Source organism: Penaeus vannamei, chromosome 1 (assembly GCF_042767895.1).
Source record: "Penaeus vannamei isolate JL-2024 chromosome 1, ASM4276789v1, whole genome shotgun sequence".
Lineage (NCBI taxonomy): Eukaryota > Metazoa > Arthropoda > Malacostraca > Decapoda > Penaeidae > Penaeus > Penaeus vannamei.
Genome location: NC_091549.1, coordinates 20,841,001 through 20,846,000, shown reverse-complemented (window position 1 = coordinate 20,846,000; position 5,000 = coordinate 20,841,001).

Genomic DNA, 5,000 nt, shown 5'->3' with positions numbered 1-5,000 from the left:
TGTGTGGTACTTCCATATAACCTCACAATGATAATGATATGTGTGTGTGTGTGTGTGTGTGTGTGTGTGTGTGTGTGTGTGTGTGTGTGTGTGTGTGTGTGTGTGTGTGTGTGTGTGTGTGTGTGGTACTTCCATATAACCTCACAATGATAATGATATGTGTGTGTGTGTGTGTGGTACTTCCATATAACCTCACAATGATAATGATATGTGTGTGTGTGTGTGTGTGTGTGTGTGTGTGTGTGTGTGTGTGTGTGTGTGTGTGTGGTACTTCCATATAACCTCACAATGATAATGATATGTGTGTGTGTGTGTGTGTGTGTTACTTCCATATAACCTCACAATGATAATGATATGTGTGTGTGTGTGTGTGTGTGTGTGTGTGTGTGTGTGTGTGTGTGTGTGTGTGTGTGTGTGTGTGTGTGTGTGTGTGTGTGTGTGTGTGTGTGTGGTACTTCCATATAACCTCACAATGATAATGATATGTGTGTGTGTGTGGTACTTCCATATAACCTCACAATGATAATGATATGTGTGTGTGTGTGTGTGTGTGGTACTTCCATATAACCTCACAATGATAATGATATGTGTGTGTGTGGTACTTCCATATAACCTCACAATGATAATGATATGTGTGTGTGTGTGTGTGTGTGTGGTACTTCCATATAACCTCACAATGATAATGATATGTGTGTGTGTGTTACTTCCATATAACCTCACAATGATAATGATATGTGTGTGTGTGTGTGTGTGTGTGTTACTTCCATATAACCTCACAATGATAATGATATGTGTGTGTGTGTGTGGTACTTCCATATAACCTCACAATGATAATGATATGTGTGTGTGTGTGTGTGTGTGTGTGTGTGTGTGTGTGTGTGTGTGTGTGTGTGTGTGTGTGTGTGTGTGTGTGTGTGTGTGGTACTTCCATATAACCTCACAATGATAATGATATGTGTGTGTGTGTGTGTGTGTGGTACTTCCATATAACCTCACAATGATAATGATATGTGTGTGTGTGTGTGTGTGTGTGTTACTTCCATATAACCTCACAATGATAATGATATGTGTGTGTGTGTGTGTGTGTGTGTGTGTGTGTGGTACTTCCATATAACCTCACAATGATAATGATATGTGTGTGTGTGTGTGTGGTACTTCCATATAACCTCACAATGATAATGATATGTGTGTGTGTGTGTGTGTGTGTGTGTGTGTGTGTGTGTGTGTGTGTGTGTGTGTGTGTGTGTGTGTGTGTGTGTGTGTGTGTGTGTGTGTGGTACTTCCATATAACCTCACAATGATAATGATATGTGTGTGTGTGTGTGGTACTTCCATATAACCTCACAATGATAATGATATGTGTGTGTGTGTGTGTGTGTGTGGTACTTCCATATAACCTCACAATGATAATGATATGTGTGTGTGTGTGTGTGTGTGTGTGTGTGTGTGTGTGTGTGTGTGTGTGTGGTACTTCCATATAACCTCACAATGATAATGATATGTGTGTGTGTGTGTTACTTCCATATAACCTCACAATGATAATGATATGTGTGTGTGTGTGTGTGTGTGTGTGTGTGTGTGTGTGTGTGTGTGGTACTTCCATATAACCTCACAATGATAATGATATGTGTGTGTGTGTGTGGTACTTCCATATAACCTCACAATGATAATGATATGTGTGTGTGTGTGTGTGTGTGTGTGGTACTTCCATATAACCTCACAATGATAATGATATGTGTGTGTGTGTGTGTGTTACTTCCATATAACCTCACAATGATAATGATATGTGTGTGTGTGTGTGTGGTACTTCCATATAACCTCACAATGATAATGATATGTGTGTGTGTGTGTGTGTGTGTGTGTGGTACTTCCATATAACCTCACAATGATAATGATATGTGTGTGTGTGTGTGTGTGTGTGTGTGTGTGTGTGTGTGTGTGGTACTTCCATATAACCTCACAATGATAATGATATGTGTGTGTGTGTGTGTGTGTGTGTGTGTGTGTGTGTGTGTGTGTGTGTGTGTGTGTGTGTGTGTGGTACTTCCATATAACCTCACAATGATAATGATATGTGTGTGTGTGTGTGGTGCTTCCATATAACCTCACAATGATAATGATATGTGTGTGTGTGTGTGTGTGTGTGTGTGTATGTGGTACTTCCATATAACCTCACAATGATAATGATATGTGTGTGTGTGTGGTACTTCCATATAACCTCACAATGATAATGATATGTGTGTGTGTGTGTGTGTGTGTGTGTGTGTGTGTGTGGTACTTCCATATAACCTCACAATGATAATGATATGTGTGTGTGTGTGTGTTACTTCCATATAACCTCACAATGATAATGATATGTGTGTGTGTGTGTGTGTGTGGTACTTCCATATAACCTCACAATGATAATGATATGTGTGTGTGTGTGTGTGTGTGTGTGTGTGTGTGTGTGTGTGGTACTTCCATATAACCTCACAATGATAATGATATGTGTGTGTGTGTGTGTGTGTGTGTGTGTGTGTGTGTGTGTGTGTGTGTGTGTGTGTGTGTGTGTGTGTGTGTGTGTGTGTGGTACTTCCATATAACCTCACAATGATAATGATATGTGTGTGTGTGTGTGTGTGTGTGTGTGTGTGTGTGTGTGTGGTACTTCCATATAACCTCACAATGATAATGATATGTGTGTGTGTGGTACTTCCATATAACCTCACAATGATAATGATATGTGTGTGTGTGTGTGTGTGTGTGTGTGGTACTTCCATATAACCTCACAATGATAATGATATGTGTGTGTGTGTGTGTGTGGTACTTCCATATAACCTCACAATGATAATGATATGTGTGTGTGTGTGTGTGTGTGTGGTACTTCCATATAACCTCACAATGATAATGATATGTGTGTGTGTGTGTGTGTGTGTGGTACTTCCATATAACCTCACAATGATAATGATATGTGTGTGTGTGTGTGGTACTTCCATATAACCTCACAATGATAATGATATGTGTGTGTGTGTGTGTGGTACTTCCATATAACCTCACAATGATAATGATATGTGTGTGTGTGTGTGTGTGTGTGTTGTACTTCCATATAACCTCACAATGATAATGATATGTGTGTGTGTGTGTGTGTGTGTGTTACTTCCATATAACCTCACAATGATAATGATATGTGTGTGTGTGTGTGTGTGTGTGTTACTTCCATATAACCTCACAATGATAATGATATGTGTGTGTGTGTGTGTGTGTGTGTTACTTCCATATAACCTCACAATGATAATGATATGTGTGTGTGTGTGTGTGTGTTACTTCCATATAACCTCACAATGATAATGATATGTGTGTGTGTGTGTGTTACTTCCATATAACCTCACAATGATAATGATATGTGTGTGTGTGTGTGTGTGTGTGTGTGTGTGTGTGTGTGTGTGTGTGTGTGTGTGTGGTACTTCCATATAACCTCACAATGATAATGATATGTGTGTGTGTGGTACTTCCATATAACCTCACAATGATAATGATATGTGTGTGTGTGTGTGTGTGTGTGTGTGTGTGTGTGGTACTTCCATATAACCTCACAATGATAATGATATGTGTGTGTGTGTGGTACTTCCATATAACCTCACAATGATAATGATATGTGTGTGTGTGTGTGTGTGTGTGTGTGTGTGTGTGTGTGTGTGTGTGTGTGTGTGTGTGGTACTTCCATATAACTTCACAATGATATTGATATGTGTGTGTGTGTGTGTATGTGTGTGTTTATGGTACTTTCATATAGCCTCACAATGGTAAAAATGTGTGTGTATGTGTGTGTGTGTGTTACTTCCATATAACCTCACAATGATAATAATTTGTGTGTGTGTGTGTGTGTGTATGTGTGGTGTATGTGTGGTACTTCCATATAACCTCACAATGATAATGATATGTGTGTGTGTGTGTATTACTTCCATATACCCTCACAATGATAATGATATGTGTGTGTGTGTGTGTATGTGGTATTTCCATATAACCTCACAATGATAATGATGTGTGTGTGTGTGTGTGTGTGTGTGTGTGTGTGTGTGTGTGTGTGTGTGTGTGTGTGTGTGTGTGGTACTTCCATATAACCTCACAATGATAATGATATGTGTGTGTGTGTGTGTGTGTGTGTGTGTGTGGTACTTCCATATAACCTCACAATGATAATGATATGTGTGTGTGTGTGTGGTACTTCCATATAACCTCACAATGATAATGATATGTGTGTGTGTGTGTGTGTGGTACTTCCATATAACCTCACAATGATAATGATATGTGTGTGTGTGTGTGTGTGTGTGTGTGTGTGTGTGTGTGTGTGTGTGTGTGTGTGTGTGTGTGGTACTTCCATATAACCTCACAATGATAATGATATGTGTGTGTGTGTGTGTGTGGTACTTCCATATAACCTCACAATGATAATGATATGTGTGTGTGTGTGTGTGTGTGTGTGTGTGTGTGTTACTTCCATATAACCTCACAATGATAATGATATGTGTGTGTGTGTGTGTGTGGTACTTCCATATAACCTCACAATGATAATGATATGTGTGTGTGTGTGTGGTACTTCCATATAACCTCACAATGATAATGATATGTGTGTGTGTGTGTGTGTTACTTCCATATAACCTCACAATGATAATGATATGTGTGTGTGTGTGTGTGTGGTACTTCCATATAACCTCACAATGATAATGATATGTGTGTGTGTGTGTGTGTGGTACTTCCATATAACCTCACAATGATAATGATATGTGTGTGTGTGTGTGTGTGTTACTTCCATATAACCTCACAATGATAATGATATGTGTGTGTGTGTGTGTGTGTGTGTGTGTGTGTGTGGTACTTCCATATAACCTCACAATGATAATGATATGTGTGTGTGTGTGTGTGGTACTTCCATATAACCTCACAATGATAATGATATGTGTGTGTGTGTGTGTGTGTGTTACTTCCATATAACCTCACAATGATAATGATATGTGTGTGTG